We start from the raw sequence: 24,979 nt of genomic DNA, 5'->3' as shown, positions 1-24,979 counted from the left end.
GCATACACACCCCCAGTGGTACAGGTACATTCTGTTTATCTGTTTATGTGTTTTTCAGGTGGTAAGACCTCTTGTTTTCCTCAACTTTGGAAGCACCAGTCTCAAACCTGTCCCCACACTGCGCATCAGTATTTTAAAACAATTTATCAATGTTATTTCACTATTATTTTGGGTTACGCTTGGGAATCGGCATTAGATTTCGCCTATTTGGCTTCGGCATTAGATTTCGCCTATTTGGCTCACCATCTGACAGGCCTACTAATTTACATGTGCCTTCACGAGACAATATCCTCAGCATGTAGATCTATTTGTGCACTGCATGCGAACGTATATACATTGATTCAAAGCTGCCGCTTGATGTTATTTTTTATTTTTTCTTCTTTTGTTCCCACCAGGTCACTTCATACACTGATTATTTAAAGGTTTACGATATACTATTTACAACTGGGGTAAGGTACGACTGTAGAGAACACCTGTACTTTTGACCGGCCTACCCTTGAGTAGTCTAGTTTCCACATTTTTATGGTCCTGAAGAATTATTATTGACACATAGATGGCAAGAAACATGTTGACTGTATAGTGTATGCCGCGCTTTATAAATGTCTTTCACATCACATCACATTCACAACAGCACCTTCACACTGCACCTCATACTTCACTTCGGCAGCATCAAAAGAACTCTGGCACAGAGCCCCCCTTGGGCCCATTTGGCATTGCAGTGCAAGCCCAACGAGGAGCTGCCCAATGATGAAGCATGACACCCCTTGGGATGTGTGAGGGCTCTTGCTCCTGATGGATCAGATCCCTGACATGATACATCGGGCACCTCAGACCTCCCCTTTCCTTGTATTTAGGACCTGCATACCTCTGAATGTACGTTTCTGGAGAAATATACAAAGGCCAATTGACAACTACACCCAGGCATGTGACCCGGGAACAGGCTGGAGACACCAAATAGAGCAGGAAAACGCAAAATTTCTATATGGTGCATTTTCACAAAATTGTGACTTAAAATCCGACTTTACAATTAAAGAGGATGTTAAATTACAATTTCACAGACACCAAATATGACTTTCCTACCTGCTTCCAATCAAGTGTTAGGACTTGCTTTTTGCAATAAAGTAACCCAATATTATCCTATGGGAGCGATTGGCTTCATAGTGAAAAACTAATTTGGAGGTTGTTCGCTACCAGGACAGAAGTACATGTTCAGTTTTCTAATTGCAATGACCCTGCCATATGGGCTGTTTAGGGCCTATCTTAGGGGTGACTTGTATGTCATAAAAAGGGAGTTTTAGACTTGACAATGGGGTTGTTTTGAAAAGTCGAATTGGCTGTTTAAAACTGCATACAGTCTGCAGTAGCAGAGCTGGGAAATTGTATAGGGGGCTACTTAATTGGGTAGCACAATAAATGCTAAAGACCCACTAGTAGCATTTAAATTTCCAGCCCTGGGTATATGGTATAGAAAACTAGGAGGGGTGAAGGCAAAGTGTTTGGGGGAATATGACTCTTAGGCTGACATGCCTAAAGGAGGGAGAGGCTAGGTGGTAATTTGAGTGTTTTTCTGATTGCCATAGAGCTACTGAAACCCCAGCTTTCGTCTTACTTACTGTAGTGTTAATCTTTGCTGCCTCAAACCCATACAGTCTCACTTTCATGCTTAGCCGTAGTCAGTGGGACTTCTCAAACAGATTGCTCAGCACTAAAAAGTATACATATTTTTATTGTTTTGAAGGTCAAATGTGCTCTTTCTCCTGGGTTTCTTCCACGCCTGCATCATCCTCATTATTTTATATTTTGGCCACATGATCTTCCATGGAGCCTGGTGGGTAAAAATCTATACATTTGTTATACACAAGTATATGCAGTAGCATTTATGCTCAGTTGGTACAGTGACCTCTTGTTGATCGACTCTGTATTTCACACTTTGAACCTTCATTTGTTATACTTGCTCAGGGCTATAGCCAGAAGAATATTTTTTGGGGGACATAGCCCCCAGCTATGACCAAACATGAAAGCTGTTCTATTTAGGTGCATTGTTTCCCAAATACTGGTTGCACTACTAAATACCAACCCACATAATATCGGGATACAAGAACATCGAGGACAGACTTTTTAAAGGTAAGTGTCTGTAGGGAAATATAGATTTACTACTCCTAATTCCACATCTACATACCTTAAAGGTATATATATTACGTAGGTACATATATGTTCAGTAAGATAAGAAATACTATACCTACTTACCTGTCAATATTTTGGATTCGATATTCTGTCCTTGATATTCTGTGCCATCTATATTCTGGTTTCAATATTAAGGAGCACATTGTGTGATTCTATGTGAAGGAATATGTGGATTTTCTAAGGTACATATTAAATCACATCCAATCAACTTTTCACAATCCAAATGTAAACCCTATCAATTTGATGAGATTTAAATTAGAAGAATGTAACGTTGCAAAGTAGACTGACTCAAAACTTTGTAGATTTTCTAAACTGAGCTGGTTTTGTGCAATACAAAGCTTATCAAGTTAAGTTCTTTGTTTGTTCTTTTTTTAAATACAAAATAAGCTAGCCTCAGCTCAGAACCATCCCGCCCACACCCCTTACCTCAGGTGATGAATGTTCAACCTCCACAATCAAAATTATTTTGTTGAAGCATGTCCTATCTGGGATATTCGGCATCAGGAAATCATCACACTTGGAAGGCCCAAAAGGATAAACTTTCCTCACAAAATTTAGGAAACTTCATCTGCTTCATAAAGCATGGAGTTTCCTAATTGCAAACAACTTTTAAAGTTTTAGTTTGACTCGCCACTAATTTAAAATAACCTTACAGAGAGCTGAGAAGTTAGTGGCGAACAGTGTGTTTTAAAGATTATGGATTTTAAATTTCATTTTCTAGGCAAAGTTGGGAAGGTACCACAATTAATTTCCCTGTAACGCTGACACAAAAGATGGCTAGTTCAATTACATTTAATCAAACGCACTAATCAAAACTGCTTGCACTTGAAACAGGCTCTGACATTGACAGGCAGGTTGTGTGAAAAGTGTTGTATAAAAGGAGAACTTCGTTAAAAATCGACCAGCAAAACAGGTAGGCATGGTAAAGTATAGATGATTGTGCAAGCCTTGGATGGCTCACTTAGAGACCTGACTAAGGACACTAGTAGCAGCCCTGCCTCTAATGCTCTGAGTGGTGGATTCACTGTTTCAACTAGAACCCTACTCTGTGATAATATCTTTGTTTAGTGTTGCTTGTATGGTATCTCCTATTTGGATGGTGCAGAGTCTTCACTTCCAGAATTAGGGACATTTTCTACTCTTTCACACCCAGTAACGTCTTGCATATAATCCTCAAGGTGACACCTCTATGTGGCTGACATTGCTTGGATAAGCATAGGCATTCCTGAGTCATGAATGTAGAAAGCATTTCAGCCTGTCATGTGTACTAGAAATGGAAAATATTTTCTTGCAAAGGGGTTCTTTGGCATTACTACAGGAGCAGATAAACTTCAAGTTTCATGTTTTGAAGCAGTTAAGGGACTGTCATATTTGAATTTGCACTGGAAAATCTAATCACTTACTTAATATAACTTTAACTTCTCACCAAGTAGTTTGTACTTTCCAGTGACTATACCAGCAAATATTCACATGACTGATATGCATAAAAGAAAAGTGTCAGCACTTATAACCAAGAGCATATAGTAACAAATAACAAGGGAGTTCCATTGTTAAGTAATTTGTAAAAAGTAACAATGTTTAGACCTTATTAAGATTTTAAAGACCACTATACTATGCAGGGTGGTTTTTGGATCTTACATGAAGATCCTTTTAGAAAATAACGTGCAAAATTGTGCTTTGAGATTACATTGGGCAATTTATATTGGCCAATACATGATAAAATATAAATTCCACTTAAAATCTCCACTCACCATTACTCTACATGTACCTAAGTCTACTTTTGCTCCTTTAGGTTCTCTCTTACTTTCTATATTTACTCCCAATCTGTGCCACAGCTTCCTCTCTCAACCTTTTGCCCACTATCCATTTCTGTTTGCTGCTGCATCTATCTTCCCATTCCTGTCTCTCCTGCTTCCTCTTGCTCTTTATATTCACTCCCCTTTCTCTTAATCTTCTCTCCTTTTCTAGAACCTCCTCTCTGTCTTTACACAGTGAAATAAATGTGACCGCAGATCACGCTAATGGAATCTGCAGGGATCCACAAATGTCCTACCATACAGTTCCTACACTTCCCAGATAACAGTATTATCCTGCTTATGCGACTGACCTATCGCCCTAGAAAGGAATAGCTCCCTAAGAAAAAAGGTAAGATCTAGATTTTAGCTTGCAAATTGACCAATTCTGGTGATGTGGGTAGCGGTGGCAGAAGAATAATAGGTATAGACAATGGTACGCTTAAATTAAGATTCAACGAAGAGTTTATTTTCAAAGAAATCCACGACCATTTATTTGAATTCAAATAGTCTTCGTGTAACACACATATGTTCATACAAACAAGCAGGCAACACAAGTTTTATCTTTCTCAAGGCTGCAGAGAATATAAACATATTGCTCACCTTAGTCCTGTGAGTAGAAGAGACAACAGACGAAGTACACAAATCAGGTGAAGTCGGAAAGGCTGGGTGGTCAGATGTCACTGATTGTACCGTGAGGAAGAAGCACCAAGAATGTGAACATGCATGCAATAAATGTGGGGAATCCACCTAGAATAATACCCAAAAGAGAAAAACCAGTGAGGTGCAAGAGTGCATAAGTCACCTAAACTCACTGTTCAAAAATCCAATGATGCTAGTAGTTGAAGATTTATCTGCTTATGGTGTCAGGGGAAAAGGGGAATACCTGTTCTACAAAGTGAATATCCAGGATGGTCAATTTGAAGGGTAAAATGGTGCAGCACGGTCCCGGTAAGGATACGGTGGAATACGATTAATATTAAGAATGTCCATGTAAGGATATCTAGCAGCGAAGAAGACAAGCAAGAAGCACTTGCATATTGAAAGCAATGGAGCACCAACAACTTACCTACGGACTGGGTCAGGGACCTCTCAGTAGTAGTACTGACCCCAGAGTTAACGCCCTGTGCGTAAGCTTACCGTCCCATCATCCTGGGTGGAGCAGGGTCCAGATGGGGTGCTGTGGTATTTAGGCCAGGGCTCAATCGGCATAAAGGAAACCTGCCAGGCCCAGACCTTTCTGAAAACAAGGTACCTAGTGAAGTCTGGGATGGAGTAGTCTGCGTGGATCTCAATACTTTTTCTTAACCAGAATGCCCTTCAAACACCAAACTTTGGCAAAATCATATATTATCCGCATATTTATGACATGGAAAATTTTGGAATCTGTGAGGATCCATAAAATTCCTGCTATCTAGTGTTTCCACACTTCTCCCAATAAAACCACCACTTCAGATGTTCACCAAATAAATGTATTTAGTACATTAATTACATAGGACCTCATAACAGCAATGTATTTGCTTTGATCATAAATTAGATAAAGATAAAGCAGAATTTCAAAGGAGTCAGTCAATAAATTTTAAAAAGCAGAATCATAGTACACAAGTCTTAAATTTCAATTTAGAAAGATCTGAAAATGTTAGTTGATGGTCTGCGAGGATGTCTAGAGAGGCCAATTATAATGTAAGTGCATTCAGCCTCAGATACCCAGATTACGGTTTCCATAATGTTTGGTTCAAGAAGATGAATACTCAGTGTGTTGACCATTGCAGGGTTATCTAAATATTAAACCATTTTTGAAAGATAGTCTGTTATAGCAGGCCTATGTGACATGGCAAGCTATATTGGGTCATTTCAGCTTCACACTTCTGCTAGTTAGGGTATTTGCACCCCTCTGCAGCAGGCACATTAACAAACTGTCTGACTCTTGCAAACAAAATAACTGTCTGTGGAGCAGATACATTATCTCACCAGGCTATATTTCACAAGTTATCTCAAGTCAAGTACGATTGATATTTTACTGACATTGCTCCAACTCTGCCCCAGGAAAAGAGGCTAATCAAATCACATTTCCATATTGGAATCTTGAGTTTCTTTAATGAAGATTGTTTCTGAATGACTGGTAGGTTTGGGTAGTGATAGCCACATGTGTATCAGGAATAGGAAATGCCATGAAAGTTACTGGCTTAAGAGCATCATGACTCAATGTGCTGTACAGTTGTACAATCCCTTCACACAGCAAATTCTCGTTTGACATACCATATGTGAAAAGTAAAAAGGGAGTTCAGCTAATGCCCATTAAATTCTTGGCCACTCAGCTGTGACAGAAAACTAGTGTTGATACCACCTTTCATAACCGCTCCTCATGTAGAACAGTCTAGTACCCCACAGGGGTACATCATATCCCCTCTACTGTTCAACATCTACCTAATTTCCTTACCAACCCTGATTAAATCATCGCAGCTCACCTGTTTCAACTATGTAGATGACACCCAAATCATTTTTATTTTAAATGGATAGTCTGGAAGACCTCTACAATTTAAAACTTGATGACTGACTTCAGGCTATAAGCTAAATAACGATAAAACAGAGCTTATGACCTGTGGACAATGACATAAAAAACAGCCTACTGCCATATGGCCTAAGGAACATGAAGCCCCTCCACCAATATCAAGAGAAATCAGAATTCTAGGAGTAACCATCGACTCAGACCTTTGATACCACGTTAACAAAGTAAAACATAGGGCCTACTTCACAATGAAAACAATATATTGCTTCCGCTCATACCTTGGATACCAACAGAAACTGCATACCATTATCTCACTTGTAATCTCCAAACTTGACTATGCCAACAGCTTATGCCTTGGCTCACCCTCATTCATAATTCACAAAATACAACTCATCCAAAATGTTGCTGCAAGATTTCTTCTCTACCTTCACCCAAGAGAACACATAGACATGATTCCTGTCTTGCAATCACTCCACTAAATACCTTTGCAAAGGGGGCAATGTTCAAGGCATTTTGCATTGTTCACAGAGCCTCCAAGGAAAAGGACGGCTATAATTATAAGCTGAATTCAAGCAATAAAAACAAATCAGGACACTGCGCTCCAGGCTTGCACCACTTATCATGCCACCTTACCCAGTGGCGGCTGAAACGGTTAAGGTGGCGGGGCAAGGCAGGTGGGGGGTAGAAAATAAAAAAATAAAGCAAACTTACCTGCTGGTCACGTTGCCAGCTGCCACCTCTCATCATTGCAGGAAGCACCCGGGCTCCCAGGCTCCCTAAGCCAATAACAATGCTGCAGTGCAGCGTTGTGATTGGTTCCCCTAAGTTCCCTTAAGCCAATCACAACGCTGCATTGCAGCATTGTGATATGACTGAGTGCCATGGTTCGGCACTCAGACGGGGACAAGGAGCCTCTGCATGTTCCCCACAAGGCTGTGTAATGCAGCCTGGTGGGGAACATGCAAAGTGCGCATGAATGTTTGGGTGGCCCAAGATGGCCAGTCAAACATTCATGCGCACTTTGAGTGTGCTGACCACTCCTTTGCTGTTCCCTGCTCTGGTCAGCTCGCCCCTCTTCGCACCTAGGAACAGAAAAAAATTAATTAATAATAACGTTTTGTTATTATCATTTTATTTTTCCTCTGCACGGCTCGTAAAGCAGTGGGGCGACACTCCTTCACCTAAGGGGAGGAGCCACCCCTGACTTTGCTATAAGAAATCTGTAGGAGGCACTACTTTCTCAGTACAAACCACCAAGCTCTGGAACACACTACCAGCCAGCATTAGAAGCATCCAGGAGCCTATCACTAAAGAAGACAGTTAAAAACATTGGTATTTCCAAAACAACTACACCACCACACATCCCAGCAACTGAACCTGGAAAGACAGTCGCACCATCAAACTCTATCTTTAGCTTAAATCCACAGATTGGCAACAACCCAACCAGAAAACTACTTTAGATAACTAGGTAAGTTAAGGAGAGCTGACCGATGCTTTGCCAGGGGATTTTGGTGCATTCTCAGATTTACTAAAGCTAATAAACCTGGGAATGCTATGCCACCCTCAGTGAGGCTTATGAGGAGAAATATATTTATTTCTCCTTGTTACTTCCCCATTCTATGTGTGCTGCATTCTGTATTCTGCAGCACACGTAGAAAGAGGAATATTCCTCTAAGGATTGTTTTTGTGCAGGAAGATGTCCCTTCCTGTACATAAACAATCCAGCCTGCAACGCAGGCACCAGGCAGCCCACAGTGCGCTAGTGCTAGAAGATAGCAGAAATGTGCCACATCTTTGTAAATATGGCACATTTCTGCTCTCTTCCTTTCATGCAATTCAGTTAGCAAGTCACCTTGCTAAGTTTCGTGAAATGTAAGTCAATCTGCCCAAACATTTCTGTTTAGACAACCAAGTGCAATAACCAGCTAAGCAGACTATAATCATAAGAAATAACATAATAGGGCCTGTGAAATTCTTCAAAGCTGCTAGCAAACTGAAAAACGATAAACTGTGTGTCTGAGTCTCTCACACCTCATCATCCAAAACACTGCTACTCCCTGCATCCCATAACACAATACCCGCACATCGATGGTCATCACCCACGGCATGGAAATACGACTAACATTGGTTCACAAAACAAAGACAACACCCTTCTAACCACACACCACCCTATACGGTGTAGCTTGCTGCCCATGTAGCTAAGAGCTTTAGTGCCAGACACAGGGGTAGTAAGCGCTATGCAAATGGGCAATACACAATAATACAATATTTATCACTTGTGTCACCAAGATCTGTTTTGATCCTACTAAAATCTTTGTTTCCATCAAACTTCAGAATTATAAAACAAAATGTACTTTATTTTTGCTTTCATAACTGCTGGTGTATGTTGAAATATGTGTACAGTTCATATACAGGTATTTAAATTTTTTGTGAATCAGAAACAAATTGACATCCTACAGTATTTATTTTCACATTCCCTGTACACAAGGCCATTGGAATTATGAGATTCTGCGGCCAGGGAACTATTCGATTTTTACGGCTGCTGTGTTTTCAGCATAATTATGAATTTTCCACATTTGCCACATAATCCATCATCTCCTGCATATTCTCCAAATTTTGTTTCCAGCTGCAACAGATCGAAATTTAGTAAAAATCATGCAACTTATGTTGCAGTGCAGTGGGAGGTCCTTCGCAAAGGCTGAATGACCACCTTTCAGTTACTGGCAGCTGTATTTGGATGTGGAACCGGTACAAATAAAGTAAAACCTTTGGCCATACAATGCTAAAGTTTAAAAGATGACAATATAATGAAGTGATACTATTAAAAAATGTGGTGCATTAAGGTGCATAATTTGTGTTTTCTTGCCACGTAAATTAATCAATACTGCCACATAATTTAGGCCTCTGCTGCTTTCAGTGGTCTGTCTGTACTGCAGCGAGACTGTCACATAGTTCACTTTACAAAATCCTCTCACTTTACAAAGGAAGAAAAGTAAACAACACTTTTATGTTAAAACAATACTAAGCAATTTTTCAAAAGACACAGCCTGAGATTTTAAATGTCTTGGAACACACAGCAAATGTAACAAGATAAAAACAAAACTTAAAGGAATTTTTATTGCTCATTCACCTTCTCAACTCCCGCACCTCTATAGTGTGCCAGACGCTTTGGTCCTTTGGGGGGGGCAAAGATTATTATGGCCTGGCCCGGTCCTCAAATGCACACCGTGGCTACAGCGCTGAAGCGACGTCCCGTGAAGCTCGACCTGAAAAACAAGTAAGACAAGCTGTAACCATTGCGGCGAGTCTTGCAGCATCCTATAAACAGAATATCAGGTGAGTGCACTAATCCTCTTCTACTAAAAATGAAGCACGGAGGTTACAAGAAACATTGTTGTCGATGACTAACAGATTAAAGTCCACGTTGCCAATTCAAGTGTCTTGTTGAACCTTATATTACATGCAATGAGTTGGGGGTATCTAAGAACTTGTGGTATATGAACAATACTTCTTTTTTAAAACCCCTGCAATAAAGAGAGAATAAGAACGAATCCTTGAGAGAAGAAATCAAGAAGACAATTTCCCAAGCCAAAGAGACAATTGATAATCCAAGAGTGTGAACATTCAAAAAGGGTGTGCATGCTAGTTGGAAGCATTACACCGTTTTTAGCATAATAACCAAACAAAGTGCAAGAAAGCATGTACATATTCATTAGTCATTTTTTGTTCATGGAATTCCAGCTAACTCCAAAAATATTTGAAATCTAGTCGCAATAAGTAAGGGATCGTAGAAGGTCAAGACAAGACCAGCAGAAGAAGACCACAAAGGTCACACAAGCAGAAGATCACCCATTCTATCTCTCTCCTATGCAAATTCCCCTTGGGAACATCTGCCAGCTCATGGTATTCATCCCTGGAGTTGAGAGCTGTTCTTGAGTGGCATGGGTAGATCTCCATCGCCCCTGCAGAATCCCTTTTCAGGTGAGTAGTGTGAGAAAAAGTTATAAACCAAGTTGGCTGATCAACTGTTGCAACTTGTTTTGGCAAGTGAGGCTAGGGATCGCTTGGTCGAGAGGGTAGTTAACCTCAACAAGTACCCTATGATGAAGCTATTTTCACAGCTGCAAAAATGTTTTACTAAATACTGTAATGGAGATATGTCCAGTAGACCTAAATATCAAATTGTAAACAAAACAAAGGTGAATCTCCTGCTGAAAATTTAGATTGTTTAACCCCTTGGCTACTAAGCCTTTACCCACTAGGATGCCCTTTCTTTTGCTATTTGGGGTACTTCCTGCCTACGCCTTCAGAACATTTTTCTACAAAAGGTATCCACGCAAAACGTACACCTTTTTATCCAACATCCTGGGGATTCTAAGGGCATTCAGGGTTCATAGACTCCCATGGACCGAAACAATATCCATAACATAGCTTAATTTTAGGGTTTTGTTGCGAAAAAATGGGAATAATGTGAAAGCATTTGTTTTTTTCCCTAAAATTGCAGCGGTATTAACAAGGGTTCTACTATTCTGTGTTTCTAGATGCTTTCCCAGATGTTTTCCCATAAAAATGGTACCCCACTTGTGTGGCTGGGCCTAGTGCCTGCGACACAAGTGCCCCAAAAGTTGACCGGGAGACATCCTATTTCACCCAGCAGAATCCATGCTTTTTTTTAATAATGTGGGCAGCTGCAGATTTTGGGCCCTAGCTCCGCCGCCACCCTGTAAAATGACCAAAGCCCCTACATTTCTGAAAGCCAGACACCAGGCGGAGTCCAGGGTGGTGAGACGTATGTGGGTCTTGCCAGGCTTTCTTACCCAGAAGGCCTTGCAAACCTCAAACTTTGGTTGTAAAATACACATTTTTGTTTACATTTCTCTGAGGGAATCTTCTGGAATCTCTCAGGAGGCACACATTTACAAATTTCCTATTACCCAGAGTTCCCCCAGGACTCTCAATAAAAATGTTACCTCAATTGTGCAGCTGGGCCTAGTGCCTGCAACAGGAAAGAGTCCAAAACACAACATGGACACTTCAAATGTTTCCACCATAAATCAACCCTTTTTTCCGGTTTGAGTAGCTGTCAATCTTGGGCCCTAGCTCGGCCTGTACACAGGGAAACCTACCAAACGCACGCATTTATGACTTGGGTGACTTTCACCAAGTTGCAAACTTCAAATTTTAGTTAAAAGGCACACACATTTTCCTCACATTTCTGGCAGGGAAACATCTAAAATCTGTAGACAGCCACAAATTACCTACCGCCCAGCATTCCCACAAGTCTCCCAATAAAAATAGTGTATCACTTGTGTGGGTGGGCCTAGTGTCCTCGACAGGAAAGGGCAGCACGAACACTTTACATTTTGCTACAGAAAACTGAAAAATTGTTAATGCAATTTGGGTAGCTGAAGATTTTGTGCCATAGCTCAGCCGACACCTAGGGGAAATCTACCATACCCACACATTTATTAAAAGTAAACACCCAAGGGAGTCCAGGTTGGTGTTACTTGTGGGGCTCTCATAAGGGGCTGCATTATGCATACGGAGAATTTTCCTTCATTATGCTGGGCGCACCTGTTAAAAGGTGTGCTCGGCGCGATATAGAAAAATGCACCATATTATGATGAACGCGCTGTCCTCAGGGCAGCCGCGAACTTGCGCTGTCCTCAGGGCAGCGCATTCACGTGAAAAACGGAGCGGCTGCTTTGAAGCCGCTCTGTGTTTTCGTAGGGCAGGCAGCAACCCTCCTGCACTTTTAAAGGGGATTAGAGATCCGCGTGCAGGTGGGTTGGTCAGTGACTGCACCTGCCTGCAAGGGGATGTCTGTGGGGTCCGTAGGACCCCCTTTCCCTCCTCCAGATGGCATGCATTTACCCCACTTGCCTTTACAACATAGTCACTACCCTGACTGCGACGTTACCACGCAAGTTGTTGCAACGACTTGCTCTATGGCAGGCAATTGGTGGACTGGTGTTGGATTTTTAAATCCAACACCTATCGTACTGTTGCGTAGACTGGAGTTGGAAGAGAAATTTATACTATTCTAAAGTCCAGCACCTTGTACAACAATCCCCTTATGATCTCCCTTCAAAGGTGTCTTACATTGTATATATATTTCTTTTTCTAAAGTTCTAAATACCACGGAATACAAGGTTGCTCTTAAGTCCCTCTGCTGTGTTTTAGCATGCTCACTAAATTGGACATTTGTCACAATAATTGTAAGAAAATATGACGACCTTTTGGGAGGCTCCGATGCACTTATTTTAAATAATGCAAGACTCGGCGAGTGGAGTCTGAAGAGTACTCTTCTTGTCGATGGCACTATAGGGATTTAGATGGGGCTGTCCAGACCTCTTGAATTATTTAGACTTTTAAAGAGGAGCTGATGCCTTTTTACAGATGAACGCAGAGGACGACGCGCACCCTGCTAAATAGTTGCAGCCGCACCAAAAAAGGCTTACATTTGATTATATTGATTTTCGGCCTCACCAGAGAGGAGAGCCAGGCAGCCATCTTTGTGGACTCTACGACTTATCACTCCAGTCTTGAGATGAGATGTAGCCTAGTGGCCAGACTGGTCAACCTGGGAACCGAGGAATCATGGTCAGTCCCCTCCTTGGCTCAATAGCCTGTGGTTCTGGGTAAATCACTTAATTTTCTTGTGCCAAAAAAGCCACAAAAGATTTAATGAAGCCGTGCTCGTGTAAAGCGTTCTTGTAGCTCTGGTCCAAGTTTGTGCTGTACAAACTGCTAAATAAATAAAATTAAAGTAGTATGATTATAGACTGAATTACCTTTCTTATTTTACAGCTTTAGCGGATCATGGTCGAAATTCAGTCACTGTTGCCACTGGAGTCCATTCACCACAGGAGCAGAGCATATCCATGTCTGTGAAATCAGAAAGAATGGTTCATCTGCTTTGAACAAACAGACCACGGGGCAGTACAAAGGCTGAAGCCAATCTCTCCCTAGTGAGAACTGTTTTTCTCCTGTGAAGGGCCATCACAAGTAATGTCCTATTACTTACCAGTAATCTTCATTACTCCTGGTCCTGTTGTCCTCGTCCCATTCATGTACAAAGTGAGATAACCTATCTCGCTGACAGAAAAAAAGAACAAAGGAATTCTGGCCCTACCCCTCCCCTCCCTCTGGGAGTATATAAGTATACTCCTCCCAGCATTCCTCCTGAAATACCAAGCCCAGATGAAGGTCTGCAAGAAAGGGAGGGAGGGAGGGAAGTAATGAATGGGATGAGGACAACGGCACCAGGAGTAAAGAAGATTACCGGTAAGTAAAAGGACATTACCCCCAGGTTCCTCCTGTCCTCGTCCCATTCGTGTAGAAAGTGAGAATACCCAAGCAACCATGGGCAATTATCCACAACAAACCACCAGGGCAACAATTACAGAAAAGCCCAGTGATGTAGTGAACACAAAACAAGAATTCAGGAGCACACACAGTATGCAGTACCCCAAACCAAAATTAGCATAATCCCCCAGCACATTCTGGAGCCGATAATGCCTCACAAAGGTATTAGAATACGCCCAAGTGGCCGCCTTACAGAACTCAGACAGGGGAACCCCCTGAACCTCAGCCCAGGAAGCTGCCACCCCCCGGGTAGACTGCCCCTGCACCCCCGCTGGAAGAGGAGACCCAGAAAGAGAGTAAGCCAACCCAATGACCTGCTGAAGCCAACGACCAATGGAAGCAGAAGAAGCCTTTCCACCACGAGAGGCAACCCCAAAAGAAACAAAAGGGAGTCAGATTTCTGAAAAGAGCTAGTGGGATCAAAATAGACACGCAAAGCCCTGTAAACATCCAACAAAGACCAAGGAAGGTGATCTGGAGAGTCAAGATCAGACCCCAAAGCAGGCAACACCAACTCCAGGGAACAAACTTTTGGGACAAAAGCGGAATCCAAATGAAGGACTACACCATCATCAGAAAAGGACATAAACGGCTCCCGTGCCATCAAGGCCCCCAACTCCCCCAGACGGCGAGCCGAGGTAATGGCCACAAGAAAAAACACTTTAAATGTAACAAACTTGATGTCCACTTCAGTCAAAGGCTCAAACAGGGGAGCCACTAAAGCCTGCAGAACCAAAGACAGATCCTACAATGGAAAGGAAGGCCGCACCACAGGACGCAACAAGGAAAAACCTTGCAGCAGCCCATGAACCACGGATAGGGACAACAGAACAAGGGGACCACCACCGCATTCAGAGACGAGGACCTGGAACCCCCCTGATGATCCAGGTAGGCCACGGACACCATGTTGTCGGAACGCACCACCACATTGCGTCCGAACAACTGGCTGCGAAACCCCAACACAGCACGGAACACCGCAGTCAACTCCCACCAATTGGAAGAGCGCCGACCCTCCTGAAGCGGCCAACGACCCTGAAGAGACAGAGAATCCAAGGTCGCACCCACCCTAATGAACTGGCAACTGTAGTCAGGACTGCGGGAGGAGAGGGCTGCAGTGGCAGACTCCAAGAAAGATGATCCAACACCGTCCACCAGATCAGGGCAGGGAGGATGGAAGGAGACACAGGAAGCAGAAGAGCCAGATTTCAAGACAGAGGATCCCAGTGAGCCAGAAGGTACAACCATAGAGGACGGAGGTGGAAATGTGCCAAAGCCACCGTAAACACCGTCGCTGCCATCAGAACCAGAAGCCACAACCAGAGGTGGACCGGAAAGGAACCCCCCACCCAGAACCTCCGAGCAAGAGACCTCAAGGTCTCCACCCGAGGAAGCGGCAGAAACATCCTTTTGAGATCTGTGCAAAAGCGAGCCCCAATGAAAGCCAAGTCCTGTGAGGGCATCAGCTGACACTTGGGAAGATTCAGAAGAAACCCATGATCCTCAATACAGAGCACACCAAATCCTGAGCCACCAACAACTGGTTCCGAGAGGGGGCGTTAATCAACCAATCGTCCAGGTAAGGGTAAACCTGGACACCCTGAAGATGCAAGGAGGCCACCAACGGAGCCACCACCTTGGTAAACACATGTGGCTCAAGCCGAAAGGCAGGACCTGAAACTGAAAGTGATGACCCTGAATGCAAAACCTCAGGAACCGACGAGACCATGGGTGAATCGGGACGTGATAGTAAGCGTCCTGGAGATGGAGGGTGCACATGAAATGGCCCGGAAGCACCAACGGAGTCTCTATTCGAAAAGGCATATGAACCACCCATTTGTTTAGTGCCATCAAATCCAGGACCAACCTGAACCACCCATCACTTTGGGAACCAGGAATATCAGAGAGTAAAACCCCCTCTCCACCTTTAGAGCAGGAACCTCTTGAATTGCCCCTTTCTGTAATAGAAAATCGACCCCCAGAGACAGATTGGACCTCTTGGCTCGGCAGGACAGCCAACGAGTCGGACAAATCCCCAAGTCTGGAGGAGGCTTCGAGAACTTGATGACATGACCCTGACGAATAATGTCCAGCACCCACACCTCTGTACATGACCGCATCCAAGCTGGCAGGAAGAACCCCAGCCGACCTCCGAGCAACAATCCGGGATCTACAGCCATATAGTCACGAACGAGGCTTGGGGGGGGCTTATCCTTCCTGTCCCGAACCCAACCAGAAGAGAACTTCCCGTGGCCCCTGGAAAACTGCCTATGAGAGGGAGAGTAGAAAAAAGTTCTAGGCTTAGAGGAAACGGCAGCAGCAGATGACTGTTTAAAGAAAGAGTGCTTTTTATCTTTAAATAATGTATGCAATTTTTACTCCAACTCTTCCCCAAACATCATGGTCCCTTCAAAATGCAAGCGCAGGGCACAAGCTTTTTGAGCAGAGTCCGTCTTCCAGTCCTTTAGCACCAGATTGCGAAGGGCAGCCACATCCGCTCCACCGTAAAGGGCAGAGGCCCTCACCACATTGAAGGAGACATCCGAGAAAAACTCCACCTGCCTTTCAATATGTTCCAAACGCATAGAACAGTCAGAAGCGTCATCCATCGTCTGATACAGAGCTTTGATATCGGAAAGCAGAGATTGTGCCACATAATTACTATAAATCTCTGTCCTCAGAGCCAGATGAGAACCAGACCAGAGTACACCTTCCTGAGGGAAGCATCCGCCTTTTTATCAACTGGGTCCTTAAGCACTGCATCCTCGGCCAAGGAAGTCCGAGCCACAAGACTGGCCACAGAGGAATCAATAGGAATAGAGTCAGGTAATTCCTTAGCCATATCCTGAAAAGGGTCAAGTTTTGCCATGAAATGAGGGACCATGATACGATTGGGATCCTTCCATTCCCTCTTAAAGGCCTCCGATGTGTAAGTATGGACAGGGACATCAACAGCAGCAGCGCTTTGAAACTGGCGCAATAAGGGACCACTGGACGTGCTAGGAGCCTCCTCATCAGGAAACCCCATGTTAGATTTGACATGTTTTAGCAATTCAGGCAACACATCTTTGTCGATGTACTTTCCCTTGTGCTCAACATCCCCATCCATTCAACCTCAGAATCCGATGAATCAGATGAATGTACCAGCAAAGGGCCCTTGGGACGAGCCCCACCACCCCCATCTCCCGTAGAGTCTTCTTGATTACACTTTAATCCTTGCATCATCCCCCTCCCTGCGGCGGTTAGACCTGGCCTGAGAAGGGGATGAAGGGGACTCAGAGGAAGAGGATGAGGAGTGCTCCTTTGATGGCTTGCCCGTGACAGACAACCAAAAACACCAGGACCAGAACCTGCAGGTGGACAGGCCCCAGAGAAGCACTACCAGGAGTAACAGGACACCGCCAATCTCGAATAGGAACACTAATGTCCATTTAAACAAAGTGGGAGCTCCTTGAGGAAAACGAGTGGAGTCAGCAAACCAGGCCCAACCCGCTGGGAACCTCAGACGGAGGACCAAATGCCTCAATAATCACCAAGAAATCAAACAAAATAGACCGCTATGCGGTAGTCACCACAGCCGGCTCCTAAATGCACACCGCAAAGGAGCCCGGCTTATTAGCACCTGACTTACGTTACCACCTGCCACCCGGCTGTCAGGCAATGCGACCCGGAAGTGATCAGGGAACAGGAACCCTCCCGCGGGAGAGACACACTGCGCCTCCCGACAAGCCCAGCAACTGGGAGGCGCGGACCAGGACACCTGTGGCTAACAGTCGGAGGAATATCTACCACTCCCCCCAAGCCCAGCAGGGAGGAAGAGGAAGCACAAATTCACCGCCCAGCAGTAAAACGTAATTCCAACATTCCAGGAGCGTTTGAGCTTCTGCATCATCCTTCTACTATCAGTAGACAGAAAAAAGAACAGGAGGAATGCTGGGAGGGGTATGCTTATATACTTCCAGAGGGAGGGGGAGGGAAAGGGCCAGCGTTCCTTCGTTCTATTTTTCTGTCAGCAAGATAGGTTATCTCACTTTGTACATGAATGGGACGAGGACAGGAGGGACCTGGGGGTAATAAACTTGTATGAACTGCCTGACTATTGCTAAGGCTGATTGAGGCCTGAAAGCCCATTCTGGTCACGGTACACTCCTCACCCAAGGTAGTTCCTGCTGACGTCTGCTAGACCAGGTCACCCATGCTAAGCCCATGTCATCCGTAGGAGCGTGTTTCACCCTGATAGGCATGTTGTAATCTCAGGCACTCTTGTGTGGCCCGTTTCACCTCTAGTAAGCCTTTCCTTAAAATGAAAGATCCCTCGCTCTCTCTCCACCCTCACCACCCCCCCCCCCCCCTCCCAAGCCTCTAGGTCCTGGAATAGGTCAGTCACAAGCATGTCTTCTGACACATTCTTCATTTCACAGTCTTGTATGAAGATAGGTCCTGCTGCCGCCAATCTATACTTCTGAGTTCAGAATGGTGACTGGAGGAAGAGTAAAAATGTCAGAAGAATGCTTCAGCTCTTAGAGGAAAAAAACTGAGCAAAAAAACTTCTAAGATTACAGTCAGATCGAGTGCAGAAGCTGGATCCTTGCAGCAGAGGGAGTAAACAAACTGGAAGCCTACTGCAGCAAACTGAGAGTCGCAAGCGCAGTTTAGACGTAAATCTCAGGCAGTATATAGAAAATGTCCACTCGTATTCGGCCCAGCGTTCCGCGTGGGAACCCTTGACCAGCGGCCAAGAGCAACGCTAGGAAAGCCCACAATGAAACAGACCAGTCGACGTGACTGCATCTGTAGTGCACATGGTAGTTATAATGCGCTGCACCAGTACCGCTGAGCAGAGGAGCCCTCCCAATCCAAAACCAAGACTCAGAGTAGATACCTTCCTGGAAGGAGAGAAACTGCACCAATGAGGGTTACCCTTGGAAATAAGAATAGATTTAACTACATTCTCCAGTCTCTGTTTAGACCTAAATCTTTTCCATGTGGCCACGTTGTTAAGACTTACTTTGCTAAGCCCGTCTTAACGCTATCTGTCCTGTCTCTCTCCTGCTATGTCTGTTTCACGTTATGAGGCCTCCTAGTTCATCAAAGATCTGTATAAATCATGCTAACCTGGTCCAGTGTCTAAAAAGCATACCTCGCCCATCCAAGGAAAGCAGCCGTGCCTGCGTTTAGGACCATCTAATCCCTACCAAGCCATTCTTATGGTTTTCAAGGTCTGTCTTAGTAATAGTAACAATGTTTATATAGTGTATTTTATCATTTGTCTGGTTCTCTAGGCACTGATAATAGGTGTTCCTTACAATGCAACTAAATAGTGCTCATTGTATTGACCTGAAGATGAGAGACTCACAAGGATTGGAACCTGTTACACTCAGGTTACACACCGGTCTCTATCTCCCTGTGAGAATCTCTCAGCCCTGTAAGGGCCTCACCGTGCTGTGAGATCTGTTCTAATCCTAAGGAACCTGTCTTACCCCCATCAAGTGCTGTCCCACTCCTACCTCTAAGTAACCTGTATCGCTCATCATCATCTTACCCCTTTTAGGAGTAGCTTAGCGCTGGACACACACTTCTCACTCCTAAGCTCCTTGTTTTTCCAATGAGGGCCCATCTCACCCCGAAATGTATATCTTCCTCCTGCTACACCTGCCTCTTCTGCGAGACCTGTCACATCTCTCCAAGGTAAATCTCACTTTGAGAGGCTTGGCTCGTCCCTGTATGACCTTTCTCGTATTCTCTAGGAGTAGTCTCACCCTTATCAAGCCTGTTTCACAACTGCAAGGGCTTTCTGACAGCTACTTCGCCTGAGTCACCCTACTCCTACCAGGCCCATCTCCCCCACTCCTTGCTATTATAATCTATTGCTGCCACTGCTGTCAGTCCTCCTGGTGAGCTATGGACAGTCACGCTCAGTAAATGAGCGGTGCACTTGCTTTGCCCCTCCAGATCACAGAGACCAGCTGTAGGTGGCAATCCATGCCATAAGGGCCCTTCAGTGCATGTGCATGATTGTCATGTGTACTGAGGCCAAAAATCAAACAGGCACCAGCAATTTGCTATGGGAAATGGAGAGGAGGAGTGCTCGCTCTCCATAGCCATGCAGGGCATTTCCATCCCAACACGGATGACTTACTGCACTGGTATTCAGTCTGGAGCTAGGCCTGTAGAACATTATGTCTACACTCCAGAGAAAGCGTTCAAGACACAAGGTTAAATCACCTTCAGGACAGCACACATTTTTCATTACCATAGAGGTTGAACTGGTGTGAGTGGCAGGAGCGGGGCTTGGCGGGAGAACAAATGAGCAAGAGGGGAGAGAATCATGCATTAAACTCCAGCTCCCTCCACAATGGATGTTACCTCTGTGGTGGATAGCAGAATTCAATTCCCACCTCTGCACAATCAAAAGGTTTGCAATTCCCTGAGCGGGCAGGTGGAAGGCAGCCTTCTTGCAGTAACTGTGGAATGGGTTCTTGCCAAAGTCCCCATTGGCCACGAGAGAAAGTACTGTCAGGTATCAAAACATAGGGTCTCTGTAGATGAAAAGAGCAAACTGGGGCCAGTCTTTGCCAGTGATGCGAAGTGTAACACCATGTCTGGACTTGGAGTGATGCCTGGGTTACAGGTTGTGAAAGTACAGTGATGAACAGGCAGTATTGTTTTGCACAGGCCACATGTGTCCACCGTACATTTGTAAAGATGCTAACGGAAAGTTGCAGCTGAGGAGGGCTGCGAGGTTAGGGGTGTGGAAAGCCCCTCAAAATGGCTGGAAGACCTTCCAAGTACCGTGATGTCCCTCCCACTCGGAGCTCCCAGAAACACTGGGAGGTCATTCCCTAACAGCACTCACAGCTGACTTAAGAATGTGTCTGGCTAAGCGCGTAAAATGATGTTTCTGAAGAACGGGGTATTACGGTCGCGTTCCCCAATTCTCTCAGAGGTACTTAATTCGTGGCTCGGTAGTGAATCTCTGTTGCCACGTCTCCATCACTTCAATTAACAACAAACTTACAGCTTCACCAGACACCTCTGGAACAAAGAGGACCGTGCGCGCTTGTGCCTCACATGAACGCTAGCCGTTTCCAGAGAAGCTGTTTTTGAAAGAACCTCAAGTGAGGAAAACTCGCAAATGTTACGATAATAATCTAATTTTCTTTTCATAAAAAGCACTCTCAATTATCAACAGTAATAATTGATTCTTACAGTTATAACTCAGACATGATGAACAGCTTCTCATTAAATGTAAAGAGCCTTTCATTTAAGGTAATGCATATTTCTGTCGGCTGAGACACTGTTCTGTCACCACCAAGTCGCCTCTGCTGCATAGTCCTGATATGCCTGGACAATGTACCATTGACTATCTGGTGTGTGTAAAGTATCCACAGGAAACATAAGGAAGCAGAATCGTCGTCCTCCCGACCTGAAACAGGCGTGACGAACCAGGAGCCCACCCTGGTCCGCTGGACGACTGGAGAATAATCGCGGCGATCGGCGATCATCGCGCCGATTGCCCGATCAGGAAAGCCAGGAACCCACCCTGGTCTGAGGAAAGCAGTGAGGCAGAAAGCGGCGCAGGGGGCCCACCCCGGCCGCGGAAAAAAGTAATGCGGTAAGAAGCGCTGAGGAAAGCGTAATTTAAATAATTCAGGCACCCGCCCGTGAAGCGAGAAGCGCCAGCACCGTGGCGTGCAATAAGAGGACTGAATGAGAAAGCGCGCGTGATTCGAATGAACTCTCACGAGAGCGCCGGCCATCTTTAAGTCAGGCAAAACGGGCCAATCAGAACGAAGAACAGCGCGGCGGCCATTTTGAAAGGTCAGGCATACCGGGAGAAGATAGAAACATCGCGAAATCACGGCGGCCATTTTTAAGTCAGGCAAAACGGGCCAATCATAACGAAGAACAGCACAGCGGCCATTTTGAGGTCAGGCAGCCATTGGAATCAATAGGAAAACTAAAAAAGAGAGGAAAAGGCACAAAAGAAGGAAAAAGAACAGCGAAACTAAGCAGGATACGGTGACAACAAAAGGGCAAATAAAGGAAACAAATAATTAAATACAAATAAATAAATAAAGAACAAGGGAGAAGGAAAATGAGCGACAATGAGGAGAAGACGAGCACACAAGCTATATTCCGCAGGCCTCTACCGTTCAGCCTATCAGAGCCACAAGCGGGCATCCGGTGAGAGAGATGGATCAGGAAATTTGAGCGCTACATGAGCGCCACGGATGTACCGGATAGCAAGCAGCTGCACCTGCTTCTGAATCTTGCAGGGGATGAAATAGAGGATCTATTGTTAACATTCCCCGCCGATCAAACGGCGGATTACAAAGGAGTGATAAAGTGTCTCACTCAGAAGTTTGACCCCCAACGAAATGTTGATTTCGAGAGATACACATTCAACGCTGCATGCCAACAAGGAGAAGAGAGTCTAGATGACTTTGCAACAAGCATAAGAAAATTGGTCATATACTGCGAGTTTGACAAATTTGACAATGAGCAAGCAATAAGACTGCGCATCATCGAAGGCTGTCAATCGGTGGAGTTCAGAGCACGCGTCTTGAAGGAACCAACGACGCTGGAAAAAATATTGACAATGGCTCGCACAGAAGCAAGGGCCACAGAGCATGCCAAACAGATGGAGCTAGGAAAAGAGAAGAAAGTAGCGGTAGCACATCGCGTCACTGGGAACTTCAAAAAGAAGGAATTCCAGGCGCAGACTGTACCGAAGAAGGGCGAACAAACATGCTACCGGTGCGGCCTCGAATTTCCACATGTCGGTGCCTGCCCTGCCATGGGTCAAAAGTGCAGGAAGTGCAACAGGAACAATCATTTTTCAAGCACATGCATGACAAGACAATTCAGAAGTGAAAGAGGCAGAACAATGAGACCAAGGATGACCAGTAACAGATACGCACGACACATGGAAACAGCGAATCGCAGCTCCTCCGAAGAAGCAGAAGAAACGGCAGCTCCTGTGTCGGAAGCAAGACTATATCTCATGTCAGATGCACCAAGAGAAGGAAAAGAGACAGAACACATTCATCTTGTGGAGAAAAAACAAATAAAGAAGACAGCCACGGTGCACATCGGCGTAGGAAGCCACCAAGCTAAGTTTGTACTTGACAGTGGAGCGACATGCAACATCATGTGCCTGTCAGAATACCAGAAAATGAGAGTGAAACCACAACTATCACCGTCAACAGTGGATGTGTTCACTTGGGGTTCCAAAAGGCCAGTAGAAAACATGGGAAAATTCACGGAAATCTTGACATACAAAGACAGATTCTACCAAGAGGAAATACATGTGCTCAAAGGAGACATCCCAGCACCATGCCTGCTCAGCAATGTGACGGCACAGGTGATGGGGCTACTAGCAATGACATACCACATGTCGGAAACAAAAAACATCCTACAAGAATACCCAGCCATACTGAAAGGTCTTGGTAAGCTGAAAGGGAAACAAATAACATTGCACATCAATGAACCGATCAAGCCGGTAGCTCAGCATCATAGACGAGTACCAATACATCTCCAACCACAAGTTGAAGATGAAATAACAAGTCTACTGGCGCAAGACATAATCGAACCAGCGGAAGGACCAACACCATGGGTGTCTCCAATCGTAGCAGTTCCCAAGAAAAACACCTCAAAGATCCGCATCTGCGTGGACATGAGGATCCCAAATACAGCAATCGCAAGGGAACGTCACCCGGGGCCACACCTAAATGACATGATAAGCTGACTCACTGGAGCGTGCCGGTTCTCGAAGCTGGATCTGTGCAAAGGATACCATCAGCTAGAACTAGATCACCAGTCCAGGTACATCACAACATTCTCCACGCATCTGTGCCTGTTCAGATATAAGAGGCTAAGCTTTGGAATCTCATCGGCAGCGGAGATATTCCAGGAAGCAATACGGCAAGTGATAAGGCCAGTGCGAAACAGCCTCAACTACAGTGATGACATCTTGGTATTTGGAAAAACAGACAAAGAGCATGACGCAGCGTTGCGTCAAGTGTGCACACAACTGGAGCAATCAGGCCTAACATTAAATGGAGACAAATGTGAGCTGGGGAGAGGGGAACTAGTGTTCTTCAGGCACATTTTCTCCAAACAAGGGATGAGGCCCGATCCCAGCAAGGTTGAAACACTGAAGAACGCAACTTCTCCGACAGATGTTGCGGAAGTAAGATCATTCCTGGCCTCGCTAGCTACTGTGCGCGGTACATACAGGATTTCGCCACAGTGAGCACACCACTAAGAGAACTGACCAAACAAGGGCAGAAGTTCATCTGGTCCCAGGAATGTCACAGGGCATTCGAAGAAATAAGAAAAGCAGTAATGTCGGTGGAACACCTGGCCTACTTTGACCCACTGCTATGCACTGAACTGACTGTCGATGCCAGCCCAGTAGGACTAGGAGCAATTCTAGCGCAGCACTTGCCAGGGAGAGACACACAGAGGAAAATTGTTGCGTATGCAAGCAAAAGCTTAACAGACGTTGAAAAAGCATACTCACAATCGGAGAAGGAGAGCCTAGCAGTGGTATGGGCATGTGAACACTACCACATGTTTATTTATGGAAAATCATTTACAATAATAACTGATCATCAGGCGCTAGTGACGATCTACGGCAGCCCATCAGCGAAAATGCCACCCCGGATTGAACGCTGGGGCATAAGACTGATGGACTATGATTTCACGATTGTGCATAAGCCAGGGAAAGAACACAATCCGGCAGACTACATGTCGAGACACCCGTTGCCGCAGGTCCATGAGACGACATCAATGGCCGAAGAGTACCTCAACTTCGTACTGAAACAAAACACCCCAGCGCCGATAACACTACTAGAGCTAGCAAAAGAGAGCAAGGGCGATGCCACGCTGCAAACAGCCATGGACATCACGAGAAAGCAGAGATGGAAGAACGTTAACAACAACTGCACCTGGGAAACAGGAGTATGCAAAGAAGAAGTGCTAGCTCTCAAGAAGATCCATGAGGAACTGTCCGAAACAGACACAGGGATAATGATGAGAGGGACGAGAATCGTGATACCAAGCTCACTCCGAAGGTAACTGGTCAACGTGGCCCATGAGTCACACCGAGGCGTGGTAGCCA

General features: G+C 44.8%; 1 long non-coding RNA gene across 1 annotated transcript in view; it reads right to left on the bottom strand.

The window, feature by feature from the left end:
• The window catches only part of LOC146860719 (uncharacterized), a 75,273-nt gene that overhangs the window by 5,901 nt on the left and 44,393 nt on the right, over positions 1–24,979 (bottom strand). Inside the window, exons 2-4 of the long non-coding RNA XR_014979197.1 lie at positions 13,281–13,374; positions 9,617–9,752; positions 4,581–4,727 (exon numbers count right to left, since the gene is read on the bottom strand). This is a non-coding gene — a long non-coding RNA (uncharacterized LOC146860719). The remainder of the gene's footprint in view (positions 1–4,580; positions 4,728–9,616; positions 9,753–13,280; positions 13,375–24,979) is intronic.

This window comes from Triturus cristatus, chromosome 3_1 (genome assembly GCF_964204655.1).
Source record: "Triturus cristatus chromosome 3_1, aTriCri1.1, whole genome shotgun sequence".
Lineage (NCBI taxonomy): Eukaryota > Metazoa > Chordata > Amphibia > Caudata > Salamandridae > Triturus > Triturus cristatus.
The sequence above is the reverse complement of the archived record's forward strand: the minus strand, read 5'-3'. Positions and strand labels throughout refer to the sequence as shown.